Source organism: Pristiophorus japonicus, chromosome 3 (genome assembly GCF_044704955.1).
Source record: "Pristiophorus japonicus isolate sPriJap1 chromosome 3, sPriJap1.hap1, whole genome shotgun sequence".
NCBI classification, from domain to species: Eukaryota; Metazoa; Chordata; class Chondrichthyes; family Pristiophoridae; genus Pristiophorus; species Pristiophorus japonicus.
Window position 1 is genome coordinate 114,811,154 of NC_091979.1, and position 24,978 is coordinate 114,836,131.

Consider the following 24,978-nt stretch of genomic DNA (forward strand, 5'->3'; position numbering starts at 1 on the left):
GGGAGGTAGGCTGCTCAGTTCACAGTGGTGTGCTGCATGTTGCATAATTTAGCAATCATGTGGGGACAGGAATTGCCACGGGACTGCCGGACCACCTGAGGACAGAGTGCAGGAGACGGAGGAAGAAGAGGAGGAAAATGAAGGGGAGGAGGTAGAGGAGGAGCTTCCAAATGAACCCATGGAACCCCCAAACACTACAGCGGAGAGCTCGCGGAGCATATGCCACTTCAAAATTGTTAAGTCAGCAGCTCATAAATGAACACTTTGCTTGAATGCGTCTTTTCCTGCACACAGTGTGTGGGACCCTGATGACTGTTACCCCAAAAGTTTGACACTGTAAAGAGTGCTTAAATTCAATTGAAACGTTTATGTAAAAATTTAAAAAATATAGAACAATTGTAAAACTTATAACTATAACTTTGAAAAACTGTAACAACTTTAACAACTTGAAATAAACTTTAAAAAATCAAACTTCAACTATTTTAAATTAACAATGAACAATTGTGTTATGTCTGTAATGCACTTATGAATGACTCCACGAGGCAATGTGTTGTACTCAAACTGTCGTGACCTTGGTCCTTTATTCGTAACTCCAGATTGAGGCACAAGCATGGTGAGCAGCCTTTTATACTGGGCCCTGCACACCTATGCAGGTGACCCTCAGGTCTCCCGCCGCAGTGCCCTCTGGTGGACAGCCTCTGCCACAGGGGCAGGAAACCCTGGTCTGCACCAGTTGCAACTTCTGGTGGTGCCAGCATAGTATATACTTTATTGATAATACATCAGGTAACAAGTCTCCATCTTATGCAACTATACACTGACTACACAGAGTATATCTATAGTCTGCATATATAACAAATTGACTATATAATAAAGCACCTTTTACGTCCTCTACCTCGACCGCATACTCCCCCACCCTCTGGACTCGCCCCACCCCCATTTCTTATTCCCGGACCTCCCCGTGGTGGTACCAAGCCGGCGTGCAGCAGTGCACCCCGAGTGCTGTTGCTGTCGTTGGAGGTGAGACATTGCAGGCGCAATGAATGGGGCCTCGGGAGAATCTCATGATCCAGAAGGCACGGCTTCAGGGCTGGAAGCTGCTGGCAACTCCCCACCCTCGGTGCTGTCGACCTGACTACTATGGCACGGGGGGATTCCGCACCATATCCCGATCCCATCGATTGCCGCATAACGTCGGCAGTTCACTCCATCGCGGTGATCAGACGCGACATATCCTCTGACTGTCATTCTGAAAGCGCCACGGTGTTTCCAGCTATCATAGCCATGGCCTTGAGTAGTTCTCGACCGATATCGACGCTGGCCTGTGACAAAAGCACCATGTCCTGGTATGCGCCTATCTGTTTTGCAGCAACGGCCCTTTTCTGCACCAACCTCCTTTGCTGCGACAAAGGTGCTGTAATGCTGGGGGTGCCTTGCTGCACATGGCTTGGTCCCACAGAGTCCGAGGAGGAATGGAGGAATCCCCTGAATATTGAGTTGGTGGTGGAGGATGTTCCAGCTGACCCAGATGTAACTTATCTTCTCCTCCATCTCCACCCCTACCTCTACCTCCGCTGGCTCCAGGATGAGCTGCTCTTCCTTTTCCTCTTCATTGTCTCTGGCAGGGGTGAAGTCAGAAGAGGACTGGGTGATGCCAGAGGTGGAGGCAGTGGGTCTGTCGTCTGGTCTCTCTGTGGAGATCTGGTCTGAATCCTCCGAGTCTAGAAGTACAAAACAACATTTAAAAGTGCTTGGCACCAGGGGAGGGGTCAGGGTTACATGAATATATGAGTACAGTAGTACAGTGATGTAGCGCAGCCTTACTTAAATGTCCACCACTGCTGCATTACTGCGTTACATATCGCCAACAGACAATACATATATACTTATGCATTGTTACATGCCCCCAACATTGCAGTACATCATATGAGCCCAACATTACAGTGCAATAAACTTGCATTATATTACATGAGGCCAACATTACAGTTACATTACATGACATTACATGACCGCAACACAGACCGGGGATTATATTGAACTGACCATCCTGTGTGGGTGGGTCAGCTCCAACGCCGGTGGTGGCACGGTTGCTATCCCCGACCAGTGACAGGGCACGGATTTCAATCTCCATCAAGGGTTCTTGCGTTGGGGATCCTCCCCCTATATGACACTGATCCACTGGTATTGCAGTTGTCTTCTGCAGAAAGTAAAGTAAATTAAAGTAAAAATCTTCAATCCATTTAACATCACGCACACACAGGTTCACACACACACACACACAAACACACACACACACACACACACACACATCAAAACACTGGGTTGTTCCTCTTGTCATTGCCTGGAACCACAAATACATCGCCATAACCTTGGGATAAATAACATCATCTGTGTGACACTGAACCTACATTTACATGGCACATGGGGAGTGCATAAATAAAATCATTACTTTTGCTACCCTCACCAGATCGTTCCACCTCTTACGACACCTTTCTCCAGTGTGTACCATTGTACTTGTGGAGCAGATAGCCTCATCCCATATTTTCTTTTAGGGGGTGCTTTCCACGACCACCCTTCGTTAAGTCAGAGTATCGCTCCGTGATGTTTGCCAGCAGGGCAGGTAGCTCAGTTTCGTCGAAGGCGGGCGCCCTCAATCTCCTTCTTGATATTCCTGAGCTTTGACTTCTTTATCAGCATTTCCATTATATTTATATTTATATTATGGGGCAGAAATTCCGGCTTCCCGGGTCCGTACGGAGTGTATACGGACCCGGGAAGACATCGCAAAAGCTGGTATTCAGAGCACAATGTACTTTCGCTGAAAACCGGCTTTTCCGATCTGTCAAGCTGGAACTTGACAGATCTTCCATAAATCGGCAGCGAGGACATTTGCAAGGGCAAGATTGCGGAATTTACCCATATCTTGCCTAGCAACTGACCTGAAAACTCTACTTTTACAGGCGTAAGAGTTTCAAAACACACTTAAAACATAAAAAATAACATTTAAAAAGCACTTTATTTTTAAAAACCCTGTCCACTACGTTAAATTTATTTTAAAGCATAATTTTAAAAACTTTTTTTAAAAATCGGAAAAATATATATTTTTAATAATACATAAATAACTTTCATTTAAATTAATGTTAAATAGGTAGTGTATTTTTTCTATTTTTTAATTAATGTTTTGTGTGTTTGGGGGGCATTTCACATTCATAATAATGGGAACTCCAACTTACGGAGTTCCCATTATTATGAATGAGAACATACTTTACCTGATTAGCTGCCCAGAGCCATGTGACTGCGCAGGCCTGGAGTTGCAGTCAGTGGAGGCCTCAGGACCAGGAACTCGCATGGCTGATGTAGCTTCAGGTAAGTTTGCTTATTTTTTAAGTTTTTACCCGATCGCCCGCGGGAAGCAGCCGACCAGATTTCTGGGCATATATGATTTTTTATTTATAAAATATGTATTATTATTGATATTATATTATTATTATTTGACTCTGGAATCTCTGGTGAAAACAACTGACCCTTGAATACTTTGCTGCTACTCCTCACTCTCTCTTCCTCGACTCCAACTCTCTGCGTATGCGCAGGTGACCTCTGACCAGCGAAATCGCAGGGAAAAAGCATCTGTAAAAAAAGGCAAAAAAAAATTTTGCACATATGCAGTGCTGCACCGTCCATCGAGAAGAAAGTCGATCTTGATCGACGATAATCCCCTGCACACCTCTCGCATATCGCCGAAAAAATTTTGACGAAACTAGCAGTCTTCGGTCTCGGCGGTTTTAAACCATGCCTCACCAGAATACCGCTGAGAAATGGGCAGACCTTGCATCCTGATTAATTTCAGGCCCAATATATTCCATCAGACAAATGTATCTCTATTGTATTTTGCTGTCTGGAATTCGAAAATGAAGAGACTGTGTTTCTATTTCGATCAGATGAAAGCTTTGTATTAAATAGAATAATGGATGCCACTAAGTAAATTTCATGGCAGTAATCCAATCAAGGTATTTGATGGAGTCATAAGTGAGAGACAATTTGAGCAGTTTGTCATTTGAACTCTGAACTGAGTTTACTGCCATCAATTTACTTATAGGTAAATGAAAAATTCTGTGCATTTAACACTTGCAATAGTTCTTTTTTTCTTATATTAGTTTGAGCCATTCTCAATTTGGTACTGTATACTTGTCCTGGACACTTATAAGGTTAGATTTATTTTGCTGCTCTTGGTATAAACTGATTGGATTAATTTGATTCTCTTGATTTTTTTTTGAGCCTGAGTTCTTCCTGGTTAGGTTGCGACATCACCAAGTTTCAGTGCAGTCTTTTTAATCAGCTTTTTGATCGTAAATGCCAACTATTGTTGTACACTGGTTCTCCTCTTGTGTTTCCTTTTTTTTGATGCACTGTTATATGCTGTCTTTCTTACTATAATATTCCAAAATTAAAAGGGTGATTTTTAACTCCACCCATCCAGAGGGAGTGGGGCGTTATCGGAATTAAAATTGCATAGGGAGACTTCCTGCTCGATTCCTGCCTAGCGCCATGTTAACCACACAGTTCTTTTAGGCACCTGCCGAAAGCAGGTAGAAGCCTGATGAATGCATGCAAGTTGGGGTCCTATGATGCCGTTAGGACCGCATGTGATCTTAATGTACAAAAATAGAAGTCCTTCTCAGGAGTGAACCCACTGGTCATCAATCTTGCTAGGTTTTACTCAAAGGGCCATTGGAAGTATTATTTAAAAAGTAATTCACGTTCAATTATTCAGATAATAGATATGTTTGTGGTTGCATTATTTGGCTTTCCATGGGCGTGTTTGCCTCAGAGGTTGCTTTTGTCTATATTACTCTACTTGCACACTCAGCGGACAGCTTATGTTGGCAGTCATTCTTGCAACTTTAATTTGGTGACATGAGGAAGAGGAGCAACAGCAGGATGTTCTACCACAAGGTATAGTAGTTGGGCATGTCAGGAGACACCACTGGAGGGAGTGTGCAGGCCTCGAGTGAGTTTCCTGGATTTATCTAAAGAGCAGTGTATGAGGAGGCTGTGTTTCTCCAGACAGGCAGTCGCAGATCTCTGCAGTCTCTTGCAAGAAGACCCACTGTCTGCTGGGTCAGGTGGCCGTGCTTTGTTGCTGGCAGTTAAAGACACCACTGTGATTAACTTCTTTACCTCAGGCTTTTTCAAGGGTGCTACAGCGGACAGTCAGTCTGCCAATTTTAACAAAAACCATCAAATCCATGCCCAGTCCCGGACTTGTCAGTAAAAGTTGGTAGGGTTAGTGTGTAAGAGTTCCTGAAAATGTATAAAAGGGGCTTACAGCGACAAAGGATTACATAGGATATACGGCATGGAAACAGGCCATTCGGCCTATCCAGTCCATGCTCTATTCGAGCCTCTTTCCGACTTTCCTCATCTAAATCTATCAGCATAACCCTCTATTCCCTTCTTCCTTATATGTTTGTCTAGCCTCCCCTTAAATGCATCTATACTATTCGCTTCAATATAGCGAGTTCCACATTCTCACCATCATCATCATAGGCAGTCCCTCAAAATCGAGGAAGACTTGCTTCCACTCTAAAAGTGAGTTCTCAGGTGGCTGTACAGTTCAATGCGGGAATTACAGTCTCTCTCACAGGTGGGACAGATCGTCATTGAAGGAAAGGGTGGGTGGGGAGTCTGGTTTGCTGCACGCTCCTTCCGCTGTCTGTGCTTGTTCCTGCATGCTCTCGGCAACGAGACTCAAGGTGCTCAGCGCCCTCCCGGATGCTCTTCCTCCACTTAAGGCGATCTTGGGCCAGGGATTCCCAGTGCCGGTGGGGATGTTACACTTTATCAAGGAGGCTTTAAGGGTGTCCTTGAAGCGTTTCCTCTGCCCATCTGGGGCTTGCTTGCTGTGTAGGTGTTCCGAGTAGAGCGATTGTTTTGGGAGTCTCGTGTCAGGCATGCGGATGATGTAGCCCGCCCAATGGAGCTTGTCGAGTATGGTCAGTGCTTCGATGCTGGGGATGTTGGCCTGAGCGAGAACACTGACGTTGGTGTCTGTCCTCCCAGTGAATTTGCAGGATCTTGCGGAGGCAGTGCTAGTGGTACTTCTCCAGTGCTTTGAGGTGTCTGCTGTATATAGCCCACATCTCTCAGCCATATAGGAGGGTGGGTATCGCTGGTGCACTGGAGGCATTGTTGGATCTAGCGCAACAGAGGCGTGGCCCCGCCTGAAGAGCTCCTCGGCGCCGACCCCCCGCCCCCCCCTTTCTGAAGTTCCAAAATCTGGAACTACCCGAACCTGGGTTCGGGTGTTTCCGGATTTGTGACGTCAAAGACGATCCAAAGTCTGGAAAAACACGGAATCCAGAACGTCCTCGGTCCCGAAGGTTCCGGATTCTGGACGCTGCACCTGTACTTGAAAAAGAGAAATTTTCAGGGCTACGGGAATAGAACAGGAGGGTGAGACTAATTGGATAGCTCTTCAAAGAGTCGGCACAGACATGATTGGCTGAATGTCCTTCTGTGCTGTCCTTCTTTGCTTTATGATTCTAGGAACAGACACGTGTGTATATTGCAATGATGCCACATTGAGATCTTCAGATGTCATGCAAAGCTCAAGTGTTTTTAGCAACATCTCAGCCGAGTCTCAAATCCATAATTTTTGATTCTACTTCATATATACAAGATGTGCTGGAGGATATTCTGTGATGACTTAAAATCATGATTATGGGTGCCATAAATGGCTTTATGTCATAAAATAATCTTTAAACAAAAAAAACCCTGACGATCCATATAATAAATATTTCAATGACTGAACTTCACATAGAGGGGAAAAATTACCTTTTAATCTGCAGGTTTTCAATGGCCACATCTTCCTGTGCAAAACAGAAAACATGAGCTTCAGAATTATTCTATACTGAAAGTCACTATAATTAAAAAAAAATCCCTCTAGTGTAGAGCACGAGCCTTTAATTTTCCCCTGCTGTTTCAAAATATTACCTGGCCCTGTGTCTGTACTGCAAAGAGGGAGAAAACTCCTTGGCTGTTAAGCTGCCAGAAGGCCATGTAATTTACTGGAAATGGCACCTCATTCTTTTTTTTGCCCCCCTGCAGGGTGATACCATTGCTTCCAGCACAATGTGGCTCAGTTTAGAACAGAGCAGAGTATTTGGTGTTCTAACTTGAGGGGCTGCATTAATTGGCACACAGCACTTTGCCAGCAAAGCTACACTGGAACAAAGGATATCAGTAAAAATATTGCACAGAAATTTTATGCTGGAACATAAAAGAAAGTAGAACCAAAAAGGTTTAGCCGTTGTTTCAGTTCTGAACTTCACTTATTTTATTGTTTGTGTTAGGAGTTCCACAATGATGAAAGAATATTATAACCTTCCCATTACTAATGAAGTGTCCTCCATTAACATTATCTTGTAACTTGTGGTGTATGCAGCACTCAAATCACTGACTCCACGCAGTCTGGTGTTGTAGTAACTGCTGTGACCTTAGTCCTTTATTGTGTAACTCCAGAGTGCCTCTCAGGTGTGGTGGGCAGCCTTTTATACTCTGTCTTGCAGGTACTTTCGGGTCTCCCACCACAGTGCCCTCTGTGGCGCACCATTGTACTTATGTATTGTCCAGGTACATTAAATGTATAACATCTCAATCTCTCCCCCCCCCCACCCAGTTCCAGGAGCCATTGCCAGTGACCTCGGCCTTGTTCGTCCTGGTTGATTTGTGAGTGTGAGTCCTTACTGTGGTGTTTGCAGTCCTTACATGGGTGATGAAGTACACAGGGCATAACCTCCAACAGAAAACAGGTATACATAGACAGTACAGTTGTATGGTACATATAATATGTGGTACAGATGTTATGTCAAAAGGTTGCAGGTGCACTGAACAGTTGTTTAATCCCAGCTCCTCTGGGTGAAGTACGGTGGCGGTATACTGCCCCTTTTTGCCCGAGGTAACGGGCTGTGCTGAGACAGGGTATCACACTTAGTGCGTTGCCTCTGTTCTCAGAAAGTGGTCGCTTTAGCAGCTCATCTGCAGCTGCTGAACCATTGCATGAATCACATAAATCAAGAATCGCATTGGTCCATTAATCATGTTAGTCACAGATCCATTTACCCTTTTACTTGTACCTTGTGGTATTAACTCTTTTCGTAATACATATCCCTTATTTTAAAACAGTACTCAACCAGCATCAAGATATTACTACTTATCATAATTCACGTCATCATACAAATCACATTGCTCATTTCGACTTGCTCCTGCCTCACAACAGTCTCTTTGTGGGGCCCGCCACGGTGTAAAGCCCTTTTAAGACTCCCGGGTGCATTTCCCTTTTAAGGCGCCATCTTGTGGTTCCCACGAGGCTTCCCTTGGGCGCCACCATTTTAGTTGCTCTGCTTGCCTTTGTCTGCAGAGCTCTGCTGCCACGAGGCTCACCACCATCTTGAGCTCGCTGGCATAACGTTTTACTCGCTGGCATGACGTTTTACTCGCTGGAATCGAAGGAATAAAGAAGAAAGAAGGAATGAAAACGGCCAAAACAATCCGATCTTGAATCTGGCAGAAGTGGCTCTTTGGATTCGTCATAGTCCCTGTGAGAGCGGCCTCTGTGATTGCTGCCGTATCCTCCGCTCTGGCTCCTGCATCCACCCAAGTAGCTGTCGCGTTCTCCCGAGTCGCACCAGCCGCCGCCGTAGCCTCCGCCGCCGCTGCAGCCTCCGCTCCTGCCGCTGTGCCAGCAACTGCTGACTCTCCTGCAGCCGCCATAGCCGCCACCACTGCCGCCGCTGTCCCGGTCTCCACGGTAGCTGTGACCGCTGCCCGACTCTTTCTCCACGTGGGCCTCCCCCCAGACTTGTCGGCCATCGATGGACCTCCCGTTCATCGCCCGCAGCGCGTCACCGGCTCGCACCTCAGCGATCAGCCTGCACTTGAAAAACTGCTCTTCCAGGGTCTGCTCGTCTGTGGAGGCTGAGGCTGCAGGATTGCTTGAGGTCAGGAGTTCTGGGCTGCTGTCGCCTGTGTGACTGCCGATGAACGGCTTCTTTCTCCTCCAGCTCAGTCGGCGCTGCTCTTTGGGAACCCCGGTAGAACAGCAGTCTGTGGAGGAATGCAGTCTTTCCAGCTCCCACGGACCTTCCCCATGCCGAGAAGCGTCAGCCCATCGCCTGCAATGACCCACAAAGGTAAACCGTGCGTCTCGCCTCTGTGAGATACCTGCACATCCGCTCTGCCAAGAACAGGTATCAGTTCCTTGGTGTAGCTTTGCCGTGACCGGGGCCAGCTTGGGTCGTGCAGCTGGGTTGACCCACAGTTTATCAAAAGTTTCCTGACTCATTGACAACGGACCCGATCCAGTGTCCACTTCCATACTCACTGGGACTCCGTTAATCTTGACCTCCATAATCACCGGGGCCAAACCGTCGGTGCACGTATACAGTCCAAACAACGCCTCATCTTCTTCTGCCTGCTCCTCACTGGAAAATGGACCCTCTACCATCTCCTCAGCTACACGGTGAGTCAGGTTTCTTTTGCACATACGCTGAAGGTGGCCTTTCGTGTGGCAGGTATTGCACATATACTCCGCAAACCTGCACCGGTGAGCCCCATGGCGTCCTCCGCAACGCCAGCATGGTGCTGCTCGATTAGCCCCCCTCGGCGGACTCTGAGTTCCAGGAACCCGAGGTTCGTGCTCTCTGCCCTGGGCAGAGCCACGTTCTGCAGTTTTATCCATAGTGGGTGCTATCCTGTGGATAGTACCTGCCGGGTTCGAGACTGTGTGTATCATCTGCTTGGTGCTGCAAGTCCAGGTCATAAATGCCCTGCTAATGGTGATGGCTTGCTTCGGGATGACTGTAGGTTCAGTGGATAGCAGCTTGTGGAGGAGACCCTCGTGGCCAATCCCCATAACAAAGAAGTCTCGCAACGCCTCGTCAAGGTATGTGCCAAAATCACATGGCACCGCGAGTCTCCTAATGTCCGCAACATATTTGGTGACATCCTGGCCCTCAGGTCCGCAGTGGTGGTAGAATTTGTGCCTGGCCATGAGGATGCTCTCCTTCGGTTTCAGTTGGTCACGAATAAGTTCAATCAGCTCCTCATATGACTTGTCCCTGGTGCTCGCGGGTGCCAGCAAATCCCTGACAAGACAGTAAACCTCATCACCACAACTGGAAAGTAATATCGCCTTACGCTTCTCTCTCAGTACGTCCGTGTTCCCCATCAGGTCGTTTGCTGTAAAGTAGTACTCGAGCCTTTCCGTAAAGGCCTCCCAATCATTGCCCACCGTAAAATCCTTTAGCGAGCCCGGAGTAGCCATGGTTGCGTGAAGATCGTTTGTGTCCTCGTCACCAATGTGGTGTATGCAGCACTCAAATCACTGACTCCACTGGTGTTGTAGTAACTGCTGTGACCTTAGTCCTTTATTGTGTAACTCCAGAGTGCCTCTCGGGTGTGGTGGGCAGCCTGTTGTACTCTGTCTTGCAGGTACTTTCAGGTCTCCCACCACAGCGCCCTCTGTGGCGCACCATTGTAACTATACATTTAATGTACCTGGACAATACATAACATAACTAATCTTGATATTAGAACTGTATGCAGGACAAATCCCTTGGTGAGTGAAATGTTACTATGAGTACTGTGACACTATTAACTGACAGTTAAGCTTGCAATGTCATTGAGAATTGAATTGTGTCATGCAGCATACCATCTGGAGCTGTTCTCTTACTAAAGATCTAATCTGCTTTATGGCCATTTCTGCTACTGCAGGTTTAAAACAGTAATCTTTTAATTCGTGTGTGTGTTTGTTTCAGTTTTGGATAGGAAATATTCAATGGATCAGATGGTATGATTTGATGGATTAATTTAGATATTTGATTGTCAAGAAGAGGTACTAATTGATGGCCAATGGCATTTCTAACTACAAACCAGAGGATGCATTTTTTTATAGTGTGGACCTTCTGAGGTCCAAAGGCAACCATCTTTCTGTCCCCCTTCACCCCCACCGTACCCTCTCGATAAACAAGGTTGGTCCCTCTATCCTTCCTTCCTCTCCACCCCTCCTTCGTGCGCATTTTATTTTTATTTTTGTGTAGGCTTGGAACCTAGAAAGTCAATTGGTTGGTTGCCAATTGTAAATGAAGGGAGAAGGATGTCCCTACTGTCCAGGGTATTCAGAGGCCTTGCAGGGCACATCATTCTGTTTGTGTAAGGGAGATTAAGCATTTTTTTAAATATGTCTTGATTGTTTTTGTTTCAGTGAACTGCATGAAGGACTGTTTGGCAACTGCATCTCAGAATTTATTTGGGCTACATTTATTTTGAGGGAATGTGATTAGGAAATATTTTTTTACATCATTTGATTGGCAAATAATGAAAATAGAAAATAATGAATTCAAAGGGAGAAAAATAGAAACTTAAACACTTAATCAATGAAGAACAAAATTGGTTCAGTGTAAATGGCAAACTTGGCATTGACCGAGATGACTGTAAATGTATACAACAGATGGTAATTTTAACCCAACCCATCTGGTGAGAAACTTACCTGACCAGATCGGCTACCTGTTTTACATGCTACCCGATTTTACTTTCCAATGACCCAGTGGGCATGTTAGGTTAAAGTTATCCCTAAGATTATTTTTATTACTGTTTTGTACAGCAGGCATTAAGAATATAAAATACAAAAAATATTTTTCTATTCCACATACAAAAATATATTTTTTTACTTTGTCCTTCCAACGTTGACTCCAAGCACTTCAATGTTTGGTGCAGAATAAACAATCCCATAATCCGCAGCATTAAGTAAACATTGCTGACACAAAAATACAGTAAAAATTCCACATACCTTCAGTTCCTATTGCCACTGCTGTACTTATCACTACTTGCATCAGGCAATCTCCGCTAAACTTGGCATATCTGCCACGTGATGGTAAGAAACTTTAAGCTCTGGCAGCACAGTAAGAGCTGTAAATAAGGCTCCACTGACTATCATATACTCATGCACTTCACTTTTGTAGTTTATGATACCATTGAGTTTCTTGTAACTCATTGCCAAATGTTTATATTGTGGTTTTATTGTTTCTAGATTTGACAGCATTGTTATAGATTCTGATGCAACTATGAAATGAATTGATTAATACTAGCATTAAACAAATCCAAAGTGGTTTATTTTTCTATAGTCTGCAAGTCTGAAGTATTTTTGAAGTGTAGTAACTGTTGTAATGTAGGGAAATGTGACAAAAAATGAGATGAATGACCAATTAACCTGGTTTAGGCGGTGGTTGAGGGAAAGATGATGGCCAAGGTGCCAGGAGAGCTCCCAGCTCTTCTTCAAATAGTGCCATGGGGTCTTTATTTTCCACTGGAACAAAGTGACGTGACTTTGATTTAACATCTCACTCTAACAACAAAGCACTGACCATGCAAGCATTCCTTCAATACGGCACTGATGTGTCAGCCTAGATTATGGCTCCAAAAATGCATGGGCCAGTGATCCCAGGAATACTGGCTCCTACTGCACAGCCAGGCCAACCTATCTCGAGTATCTGACTTCAAAGGGGGGCTTCCTGACTTGCATAATCTCAACAACCACTCATGCCAATAGGTGTCTGCATGCCCCATAAGTTTAGGAATCCAAGGAAAAATCGGCTATTACATGAGGGTTCCAGGGCCACCCAGTATATAAGTTTCAACAGCCATCGGCCCCTTTGTAAAGAGGCTGAAATAATTCATCCAGTGGCAAAGATTTACAGAGGACAAGGCCATGTCTCAGGTTTGGAACTTTCAAGGTGGGCCCCACATTTGCCATTCTTCGGGCTGATGCACCTTTTTGGCGTACTGGCTCATACAGCAAGTCAGTCCAACCTGAGTCCTGAACCAAATAAACTCCTGGCCTGAGAATAGTCCCGACAGTGGTGGCCTTGTTTCATTTGAAGTTGAGAGTGAAACCAGTTGAATCACTCTGACCGTAAATTCAGGTACGATTGTCACTTCCCAATGCAAGTGTGAGTGTAATGGAGCGGAGCATTACTGATATGGTCCTTGTCACAGAATAATGCAAGAGAAGTGCTGACAGTAGAACTTAGATTTGTATATGGTATTTATTGATTTAACCAAAACCCAATAATGGTAATCGTTCTAATCGGGCAATTTCGGGCAAAAATTGGAAATCAAGCTATGCATATCAATACTGTTTTACAGCTGCACAGCATGGATGGATTCCTGTCTGAGAAATTGAGGATTTCAAATGGGGTAATAGCAGGCTATTTTTCAATTCCACGCTTGGAGGGATCTTGCAGCAAGTGTCTATTTACTCTGCATATCTGGCAAGCCGGTTAACTAACAGGATGTACATCAGAATGCATTATTTTGCCACTTCCATGTAACCTCCTAATGACACATGTTGCATGTCTCTTTTCCTGCTCAAAAACATTTCCCAAAATGTGGTTTTCCATATCCAGTTATGTACCTTAAATTAGCTTACTTTTTCAAGGAACCTTGGGGATTCCAATTGTTATTTTAGGTGTTGTGTGTGGTGTGCACACGCACGCAATTAATCTTTTATCAGGTTGCTCATAGTGGTCAGATGATATTTTTGCTTACCTGTCTGTTGTATTCATGTCACTGGAAGTGGGTGTATGTGTGTGCTTCTTCATTTATGTTTCTTTTTCTCATATTTCTATGCTATTTGTGCCAGCTGTGGCTCCGTTCGTAGCACTTTCCTCCGAGTCAGAAGGTTGTGATTTCAAGTCCCACTTCAGGGACTTGAGCACAAAAATCTAGGCTGCCACTCCAATGCAGTACTGAGGGAGTGAGGTGCCATCTTTTGGATGAGACATTAAACTGAGGCCCCATCTGCATGCTCAGGTGGACGTAAAAGACCCCATGGCACTATTTCAAAGATGATCAGGGGAGTTATCCCCGGTTCTCTGGCCAATATTTATCCCTCAACCAACATCACTAAAACAGATTACCTAGCTATTATCACATTGTTGTTTGTGGGAGCTTCCTGTGCGCAAATTGGCTGCCACGTTTCCTACATTACAACAGTGACTACACTCCAAAAGTACTTCATTGGCTGTAAAGCATTTTGGTTCATCTGACAGTCATGAAAAGCACTATATAAATGCAAGTCTTTCTACTTTCTTTCTATATTATTTGTACTGTTCTGCATTTCTTTCTTTATGCTTCTCTTTATTTCTGGCTTTCCTTTTGTGGTACTCAATCAGATTTTGTTTCTGATTTTGAGAGGCAGGGGGTGGCAGTTGAGGAGCGGAATCCAGGTAGGATCACATGTCATGGTGACTGTGAGTAGCAGGTTACAGTTGGGGAGAGTGGCATGTATGTAGACCATGTATACTAACTGTATAGTCACATAAGGTGTGCCACCAGAGGGCACTGCGGTGGGAGACCTGAGGGTCACCTGCATAGGTGTGCAGGGCCCAGTATAAAAGGCTGCCCACCATGCTTGTGCCTCACTCTGGAGTTACACAAATGGGACTAAGGTCACAACAGCTCAAGTACAATACTAGACCTCGTGGAGTCATTCATAAGAGTATTAAAGACATAACAGAGAGATCTGGATAGGGCAGAAAGCAATGTGAAGATGGTGGCACTTCAGCCATGTTGTCTGAGATTTTCTCGCGCAAACACACGTTCTGTCTTATCATCTACTGCTTTTCACTCAACCTGTTGGTCCTACTACCCTCTGTATTGTCTCCCTTGACCCCTTTTGCTGCTTCTCATTCGGTCAATTATTTTCTCTGCACTTCCTGTATCCCCTTCACTCCTATTGCTTTCTCTACCTGTTCATGTTTCCCGTCATCTTCCTACTAACCCGTTCTCGTCTTACTATCACTTTCCCCATTCTAGTTTGATGTTGATTCTCGGGAGTGCTTTTCCCATGTATCATCATCCCCCTCTTGGTCTGTCACCTCAAACTTTCCCTTCCTCCACCATCCCCTCTCCTTCCCTTCAAGGACCATCTTGACCTTTGTGTATGTGTGTCTGTCTCTCTCTCTCTCAGACACACACACATGCAACCCCCTTGCCACCCTTATCATATTCCTATATCTCCTATTGCCCTGGCATATTCTCCCTCTCCCTCTCCCTAGTATTAACCTATAGATTAAAATAAATAGGGTTGAGACTTTATGAATGTAGGCACCTGTTTAAAAAATTATGACACAGGAAGTAAAGTTAATGTGCTTCCATGTAAAATATATATTGATCTCTGATTATGAAATTTTTGCCTTTCTAAAAAAAGGTTCCTGTATAGAATATTATGAACTTTCATGCTTGTTTTAATTCTTCTTCCTCAGAAGAGCAGAGAATAGTGTTTTTCATTGGTATCTAGTGATTGGTTCGTAATGTGGCCATTCACTTAGATTTGGAATGCAGAGCTACTTTAGTTTTTTCCTTTAAGGTAAATATATATTTTTTTCTTTTCCCCTCATCATCTCCCTACTTTTCCTGGGTCAAAGATTAAAAAAACAGGACCTCAAAGTTGTATTTTGAGTACAGGGGCAGGGAGGTGTTGCTACAATTGTACAGGGCCTTGGTGAGGCCACACCTGGAGTATTGTGTACAGTTTTGGTCTCCTAACCTGAGGAAGGACATTCTTGCTATTGAGGGAGTGCAGCGAAGGTTCACCAGACTGATTCCCGGGATGGCGGGACTGACCTATCAAGAAAGACTGGATCAACTGGGCTTGTATTCACTGGAGTTCAGAAGAATGAGAGGGGACCTCATAGAAACGTTTAAAATTCTGACGGGGTTAGACAGGTTAGATGCAGGAAGAATGTTCCCAATGTTGGGGAAGTCCAGAACCAGGGGACACAGTCTAAGGATAAGGGGGAAGCCATTTAGGACCGAGATGAGGAGGAATTTCTTCACCCAGAGAGTGGTGAACCTGTGGAATTCTCTACCACAGAAAGTTGTTGAGGCCAATTCACTAAATATATTCAAAAAGGAGTTAGATGAAGTCCTTACTACTAGGGGAATCAAGGGGTATGGTGAGAAAGCAGGAATGGGGTACTGAAGTTGCATGTTCAGCCATGAACTCATTGATTGGCGGTGCAGGCTAGAAGGGCCGAATGGCCTACTCCTGCACCTATTTTCTATGTTTCTATGTAATCTCAGAATTACTCCCTGTGACTCTCAGGCAGCCCGCTACCACATTCTCGAGGACAATTAGGGATGGGCAATAAATGTTGGCCTTGACGCTGACGTCCATGTCCCATGAATGAATTAAAAATAAAGCCCGTGACATTAAGGGGAAGTGGCAGCATGGGTATGGAATTGGCTCAGTGACAGAAGCAGAGTGTGATGGTGGTGGATGGATGTTTTCAAACCGGGATGTGTTTACAGTGGTGTTCCCCAAGGTTCAGTTTTGGGTTCAATACTCTTTTTTTTAAAATTATAAATGGCCAAGACGCGAGTGCAGGGAGCAGAATAATAAAGTTTGCAGATGATACAAAATTTAGCAACATAGTAGATAGTAATGAAGATAGTTGTAGACTTCAGGATGATATAAGCAGGATGGTGAAATGAGCAGAAGCATGGCAGATGGAGTTCAGTGCAGAGAAGTGTGAACTGATGCACTTTGGGAGGACTAATATGGAAAGACAGCATACTATAAATGGCACATTTTGAAAAGTGTAGATGAGCAGGGAGACCTTTGTGTCCAAATATACACATCCATAAAGGTGGCAGAGCAAGTTGATTAGGTGGTCAAAAAGCATATGGGTTACTCGGGTTTATAAATAGAGGCTTAGAATATAAAAGCAAAGGGATCATGCTAGAACTTTATAAATCACTGGTTAGGCCTCAGCTGGAGTATTGTGGACAATTCTAGGCACCACATTTCAGGAAAGGTGTAAAGGGTACAGAGGAGGTTTACCAGGATGTTACCAGGGATGAGGAACTTCAGCTATGAGGAGAGTTTGGAAAGGTTAGGACAGTTCTCCATGCAACAGAAAAGGTTAAGAGGTGACCTAACAGAGATTTTCAAGATGATGATGGAGTTTAGAGTAGATAGAGAATGGCTTCCCTCTGATGAGTAGGTCAATAACCAGAAGTCATAGATTGGAAATCATTGGCAAAAGATCTGGAGGAGAGATGAGAAAAGTTGTCGGGATCTGGAATACTCTACCTGAAAAGATGGTGGAAGTTGACACCATAAATAATTTTAAAAGGTTGTTGGACAGGTACTTGAGGATGTCCTACTTGCAAGGTTACAGACAAAAAATGCTGGTGTGGGACTAAGCACGACTGCTCTTTCAAAGAACCAGCACAGGCACAATAGGCTGAATGACCTCCTTCTGCACTGTTTGTTTCTATGATTGATTCTAAGAGACACTTCCAAGCCTGTGGAAATGCTGCCTGTAGCCATGCTGCTTTGAACCAGTTGTTAGGAATTTGATAGTAGCTTTTACTTTCTTCCATCACAGTGGTTCACAGTATACTAAGTAACTGGGGATCAGATCTACATCCTAGAAACTGTGCTGCTTGCCCTATTTACAGTATAATAAAATGTTATTTATTCTCTGAAGCAGAGAGTGTTCAAAGATCAGGCCCTCAAATCTGGCACGAAGCTTATGGTCTACAGGGCTGTAGTGATACCCGCCCTCGTGTATGGCTTAGAGACGTGGACCATATAAAGTAGACATCTCAAATCGCTGGAGAAATACCACCAACGATGTCTCCGCAAGATCCTGCAAATCCCCTGGGAGGCCAGACACACCAACGTCCATGTTCTCGATCAGGCCAACATCCCTAGCATCGAAGCACTGACCACACTCGACCAGCTCCGTTGGGCGAGCCACATTGTTCGCATGCCCGATACAAGACTCCCAAAGCAAGCGCTGTATTCTGAACTCCTACACGGCAAGCGAGCTCCAGGTGGGCAGAGGAAACGTTTCAAGGACACCCTCAAAGCCTCCTTGATAAAGTGCAACATCCCCACTGACACCTGGGAGTCCCTGGCCAAAGACCGCCCTAAGTGGAGGAAGAGCATCTGGGAGGGCGCTGAGCACCTCGAGTCACGTCGCCGAGAGCATGCAGAAAACAAGCACAGGCAGCGAAAGGAGCATGCGGCAAACCAGACTCCCCATCCACCCCTTCCTTCAACGACAGTCGTCCCACCTGAGATAGAGACTGTACTTCCCGTATTGGACTGTCCAGTCACCTGGGAACTCACTTTCAGAGTGAAAGCACGTCTTCCTCGATTTCGAGGGACTGCCCACGATAAAATAGCATCAACTTTTCTATGAAATGATTTAAAGGCTTATTCTCCACAGAACATTATAAAATGCTGATTGCAAAATACATAGCTCCTAAAGTAAAGTTCAAAGTGACAAGAAAATGACCACGGCGACATAACCATCAATTCATTGAAGGAGCTTTGTATTTTTAGTAGTAATAAAATCCTATGCTCTGTGGTATTCTTTTACTCGGTCTTGAAGTTTGCAGTCTTGAAGAGAGCTCATTCAGCTCTCTGCCTTTAACAATTCTGGGAGTGACCCATAACGTTTCCAATAAATCTCTCTTAATTTTGTCCAGTAGCAAGTATTGAGAACAGTTTCTTCAAAAATAAAATTTACCATTTAAATAATTTTCCAAAGGCATAGAAGGAGGGGAAGAGAAGAAAGGCAAAAGAAACAGCAATTCAAAATATATGAACAATCAAAAGGACAAAGCCAACACAGGAACAGACATGCTTCATAGTTAGGGCAGTGATACTGCATGGTATTGTAACAGCAACATGGTATTGGCCCTCCATTCACCATGACATTTCTGCAGCTACCGATCTGGTCAGCCACACCCTCACCTTTGATGCCCTAGTCCCTTTTAAAACAATTTCTCTCACCCTCTCCCTAACATATATCTGAGGCTGAACCACATTTCGCAACTTTGGTGTCATATTTGAGCCGGAAATGAGCTTTCGACCACATATCCGCAGCATGACTGGGACCACATATTTCCATCTCCGTAACATCATCCATCTCCGCCCTTGCCTCAGCTCATCCGCTGCTGAAACCCTCATCCATTCATTTGTTACCTCTAGACTTGACTATTCTAACGCACTCCTGGCTGGCCTCCCACATTCTACCCTACGTAAACTTTGAGGTGATTCAAAACTCGGCAGCCTGTGTCCTAACTTGCAGCAAATCCCGTTTACCCATCACCCCTGTGCTCACTAACCTACATTGGCTCCCGGTTAAGCAAAGCCTGGATTTCAAAATTCTCATCCTTGTTTTCAAATCCCTCCATGGCCTCACCCCTCCCTATCTATGTAATCCCCTCCAGCCTCTCAACCCCCCGAGATAGCTGCGCTCCTCTAATTCTGCCCTTTTGAGCATCCCTGATTCTAATCGCTCAACCTTTGGTGGCCGTGTTGGGGATAATGTACTGACGTGGATAGAGAACTGGTTGGCAGACAGGAAGCAAAGAGTAGGAATAAACGTGTCCTTTTCAGAATGGCAGGCAGTGACTAGTGGGGTATCGCAAGGTTCCGTGCTGGGACCCCAGCTATTTACAATATACATTAATGATTTAGACGAAGGAATTAAATGTAATATCTTCAAGTTTGCAGATGATACTAAGCTGGGTAGCAGTGTGAGCTGTGAGGAGGAAGCGAAGAGGTTGCAAGGTGACTTGGACAGGTTAGGTGAGTGGGCAAATACATGGCAGATGCGGTATAATGTAGATAAATGTGAGGTTATCCACTTTGGTGGTAAAAACAGGAAGGCAGATTATTATCTGAATGGTAACAGATTAGTAAAAGGGGAGGTGCAACGAGACCTGGGTGTCATGGTACATCAATAATTGAAAGTTGGTATACAGGTACAGCAGGCGGTGAAGAAGACAAATGGCATGTTGGCCTTCATAGCGAGAGGATTTGAGTATAGGAGCAGGGAGGTCTTACTGCAGTTGTACAGAGCCTTGGTGAGGCCACACCTTGAATATTGTGTACAGTTTTGGTCTAATCTGAGGATGGACATTCTTGCTATTGAGGGAGTGCAGCGAAGGTTCACCAGGCTGATTCCCGGGATGATGGGACTGCCATATGAAGAAAGACTGGATTGACTAGGCTTATATTCACTGGAATTTAGAAGAATGAGAGGGGATCTCATAGAAACATATAAAACATATAAAATTCTGACAGGATTAGACAGGTTAGATGCAGGAAGAATGTTCCCGATGTTGGGGAAGTCCAGAACCAGGGGTCACTGTCTAATGATAATGGGTAAACCATTTAGGACCAAGATGAGGTCGGGGAGACTAGAACTAGGGGGCACAGCCTCAAAATACGGTTGAGCCAATTTAAAACCGAGTTGAGAAGGAATTTCTTCTCCCAGAGGGTTGTGAATCTGTGGAATTCTCTGCCCAAGGATGCAGTTGAGGCTAGCTCATTGAATGTAATGAAATCACAGATAGATAGATTTTTAACCAATAAGGGAATTAAGGGTTACGGGGAGCAGGCGGGTAAGTGGAGCTGAGTCCACGGCCAGATCAGCCATGATCTTGTTGAATGGCGGAGCAGGCTCGAGGGGCTAGATGGCCTACTCCTGTTCCTAATTCTTATGTTCTTATGTTATGTTCTTATGTTCTTATGTTATGTAACTTCTTCACTCAGAGAGTTGTGAGTGTGTGGAATTCTCTGCCACAGAAAGTTGTTGAGTCCAGTTCGTTTGATATATTCAAAAGGGAGTTAGATGTGGTCCTTACGGCTAAAGGGATCAAGGGGTATGGAGAGAAAGCAGGAATGGGGTACTGAAGTTGCATGATCAGCCATGATCATATTGAATGGTGGTGCAGACTCGAAGGGCCGAATGGCCTACTCCTGCACCTATTTTGTATGTTCCTATGTTAATATTAACTCCGTGCATGATACTAGTGAGAATGGATTTGGTTTATGTACCAAAATGAATTGCATCTGGATGCCTTGTAAAAGTTCAGTATTGAGCCATGAAATCTCATTGTCAGTTTGGGACATTGCTCTTGTTATTTACCAGATGTTTTTCTGTGTCATACTGACACCGCATTTGTTTAAACATACAATTTTGTAAAAGGGAGTTTTGCCAATGATGTTTTGAAAAATCAAGTATTACAACAAATAAGTATTAACTGAATATTACTTTACTCTTGCTGTTTAAGTGTAAAGATTCAGATAATCAGTGCAATATCATCACTGAGAGAAATGTTTGGGAGGAGCTATTGATCCCAACAGGTAACAAAAATAATATCCATATATACCATTATTACTTCCGTGGATGATGCAGCAATCTTGTGATTTTGTGCATGCCAAGTTATCTCCCGCCCTGGGAGCAGGTTGGCTGTCTGTCCCCAATCCTGCCTCTCTTAAAACTGGAAGTGGGCGGGTTGGGGTTGGGATTCAGATTTTTGACATTTTAACCTCCCACCTGCCCCAAACACGCCTTCTTTTTGGGGGTTAAAATTCCCCCCATTGTTAAAATGAAAACTACTTAAATATATTCAGATTTGGAGTTCAGTGTCAAATGCAATAAAATAAAATAAAAGGCTTCTCCTAACTTTTAAATAGGATTTTCTTCAAAGTATTTCTTAAGATTGAAAACAAATTGTGGTCATCCTTGCAATCCCTTCCCTGGACTGACCACTCGCATCTCAGGCCTGCCTGCCCGCAGCCAGGCACCCTCTCAATCTGACTGGCTGCGGGCGGGAATCCGAGGCCTCACCTGCTGTTAGTCGGCAGGGCCTGTGGGAAACCGGGTCTCCTGGGTTTACCGCCTGCCTCAGCGGCCCCTCACCCTCAACCCGCCTCCTTTAAGAAAATTCCAGCCATAGTATATAAAGCAGAAATGGGTGGAAAAATCGAGTCTGAGTACTTGTGTCCCCATCCAAAATATATTTTACAATATTCCTGGCCCCATTATGAATGTGCATCCTCATTTCGGCACATTCAGTGGATCAGTGCAGCATAATGCCTGATTCTTAGAAAATGGGCTTATATTCAGATCATGACTCATAAGTCATGTAGTTCATTACAGCCTAATTTGAGGAACATTGCACAATACAGCACATGGAACGTTCAGTCAAGCCTGTACCCTCTGGATACATTTTGTGTGAGTCATTGGGTTTTAGGAACAAGTCAAGAGAGAGGCCAGTCCCAATTCAATTCACTAACTGTGATGCAATCCATCCTGCCAGACTGATGCTCCACACATCTCCTTAAGGCTTTTGTGGTGCACCATTAGCACATACAGAAACTTGAGCTGACCTTGCTGATTTTAGATGTTTTCATATATTGCAAATAAAATTTGTAGTAAACAAATACTGCTTTATTTTGAATTTATTGTGCATTAACATCTAGATTGTTTTGTAAAACTAGAACTAAGATTATGTGGACCCGCCTTAGTTTTGAACTGCTTCTCTACCTGATCCTAAAGTATGATATGAAAGCACTATGGTTACAATTTCCATGCATTCATAGTCGATATGTGGAAAATACAGCCAATTGTATGCAATGAACAGCAAATTGTCTTGTTTGTTAAACTGTACACTAAAATAAGCACAAGATTTGCTATTTTGGAATCTCACACACAAAGATAAGTATAGATGAGGGAGATCATTCTGCGCATCGTGCACATCTTTGCTTAGAAACCTTCAGTACCATTAGCACAGCATCAAATTGCAGCTTGAATGATTCCAGACCTTTTTCCTTCACTTTCCTACCTGGTGGACCATTCCAAATATTAATCACTCTTTGTATGATGAAGTGATCCCTGATGATCAGTCCTGAACTGGGCTTTACCTCTTTGCATCCTTGTCCTGCAGTCATGATTTAACTTGAAATACCGCTCTGGATTAACCTTCTCAAATCTACTTGATATCTCATACACATCAGTAAAGTCTCCCCTCATTTGCCTCAATTAAAGGGTAATAATTGAAAAAAGTGAAGCTTTGTATTTACATAATCAAGGTCAGTGTTTGGCCTATTTGTCACAGATTAGATCCTTTTTTGTTTGTTGTTTTTTGTATCGATATAATTTTTTTTCCATTTTTCATGGAAAATAAAATACAAATGAATTAGCCTCAGACTAGGTTGGGAGAAACATTAGCTGGGACCCTACTTCTCATTGCTTTCATTGAGCACTTGTTGAGAGGTGCATTTATTTGCAAGTCAGCTGTAGATGGAATTGGGCTCAGCTGTGATCTTTCCTACAGTTGAATAGCTTGCCAAAACTCACTGCCTCAGTTAATGCATAAAAATGGGCACTTGGTTGAGGTGCCAGACAACTGCCAACATCTGTGGGATTGTATGTGTCACTGCCCTTAAGGGGTTGGGGGTTAAGGGGACATAGATAAATCAAAATACCAAGAATTTTGTTTTTAACTGCCTTCTTGAGATCCATGTAAGGAATTAGGAGTAAAGAGTAATGAATGCAGAAAATGCATGAATAAGACTTGTTTGTACATCAATAAGATGACCATATATGTTTCAGTAATGTGGATATTGTTGTTTACTATTATTTTACTATATTTAATTACCAAAGAAAAAAGACATTAAAAGAAAAGTAATTCTGATTAAATTAACTTATGTGCCAGCTCTTTGGATCACTTAGTAAAAAGCATACATTATACGCACAGCAAGCATTTCTGCATTCTCGGAATAAATGCTATTTAATAGCATGAATTATAAATGGATCTTTTGTGTAGCCACATCTGTTGGAACACAGCCTCTCTTGCATATCTGCCATCCAATGTGCAGCAGGGATAGGAAGAAGAGATCTGTGTGAGAGACAATGTTACTTATAGCTAAAATAATTCCCTAGTGACTCTTTCAGCAGACAATTGCTGTAAAATGTACTTGTGTTATACTTGGTATTGGTGGTGAGGCTGTGATTATGTCAGGAGAGAGAAGAATTGCAAGAAAAGAAGTTGTACGTACTAAGCTGCTGCGAATAACCAGATTAATCAGCACTAGTCTTTCCCATCCAAAGGGAAGAGCTGATTGCTCGTTGCACAACCCCAGTTAGACAGTAACCATGTGCCTGGAAAGTCGCAGTATTCCAAAGAGCAGAGTATGCTTTTAAACTCTGTTGTAGCCTGGTATTGTTTGCTGAACTGGGCTGATTTATTCCATCTATGTAAGACTGCTTTATTTATTTTTCTGGTAACTACATTGTGTAATAATATAGAAAGTGATTAATGTAATTTACTGTACCAATGTACCTGCCTGAGTTGATGCAATTTATATTAGCTTGGATTTCTGAACAAAACAATTGTAATTATTCCTTTATTATCTTATTTTGAAATCTGAATGTTTTCTACAACTGAGTTTTCAATTTTGCTATGAGCATTGTTGCTGCAATATTTCCTTTTATTTTGATGAATATTCTTGCTGCTGTAGAAACAGCTAATTTCTGTTTTAGGCAGAAATATTTGTATTCAAAAGATCTTGCTGATTTCAGAATTACTAGACACTGGGTAATACCCAACAGCATGATATTTTTATGATCATTTTAAGCTTAACTTTTTGCATTAATATTAAATTAATCTTTTAAATGCAAGCTGGACAGACTAAATTTATAACATTTTATTAACTGTTAAAAATGGAACTGTGGTTCAGTACTCAGTGTACATTTATAACTAATATATAATTGCTTAGTCCTACATTTACAGTTCTAATAGGTCAGTTTAAATTGCATAGGTATTGATCGCTAATCAAATGGTAAAGCAGTTTTTCGCTATCGTCTCTCTTCACTGTTTATGGTTTTTCTTAATGCAAGAAAAAATCCTTCTGTTTCTGTATTTATTTTTGCATTAAAAAGAAAAAACATGGTTTGCTTTTTGCAGTGTTGTTTTTATTGATCAGCTTTCCTTATTCAGGCCCTGATTTTAACTCCGGGTGGGTTTTTGGCAGATGGGCTGAAGGGGAGTTGAAAACGCACCTGGTGCTCCAGAAATGAGACCTGGGCTATTTCAATTCCC

The 24,978-nt window shown here is 43.5% G+C and overlaps 1 protein-coding gene and 1 long non-coding RNA gene across 2 annotated transcripts in view; one reads left to right on the plus strand and one right to left on the minus strand.

The window, feature by feature from the left end:
- Positions 1–2,114: 2,114 nt before the first annotated feature.
- Positions 2,115–24,978, minus strand: part of LOC139259847 (uncharacterized) — a 42,443-nt gene continuing 19,579 nt past the window's right edge. The window contains exons 2-4 of the long non-coding RNA XR_011592668.1: positions 6,835–6,869; positions 3,525–3,627; positions 2,115–2,197 (exon numbers count right to left, since the gene is read on the minus strand). This is a non-coding gene — a long non-coding RNA (uncharacterized lncRNA). The remainder of the gene's footprint in view (positions 2,198–3,524; positions 3,628–6,834; positions 6,870–24,978) is intronic.
- The window catches only part of rapgef4a (Rap guanine nucleotide exchange factor 4a), a 317,823-nt gene continuing 316,881 nt past the window's right edge, over positions 24,037–24,978 (plus strand). Inside the window, exon 1 of the mRNA XM_070875728.1 lies at positions 24,037–24,134. The gene's annotated coding sequence lies outside the window, so the exon portion shown is untranslated. The remainder of the gene's footprint in view (positions 24,135–24,978) is intronic.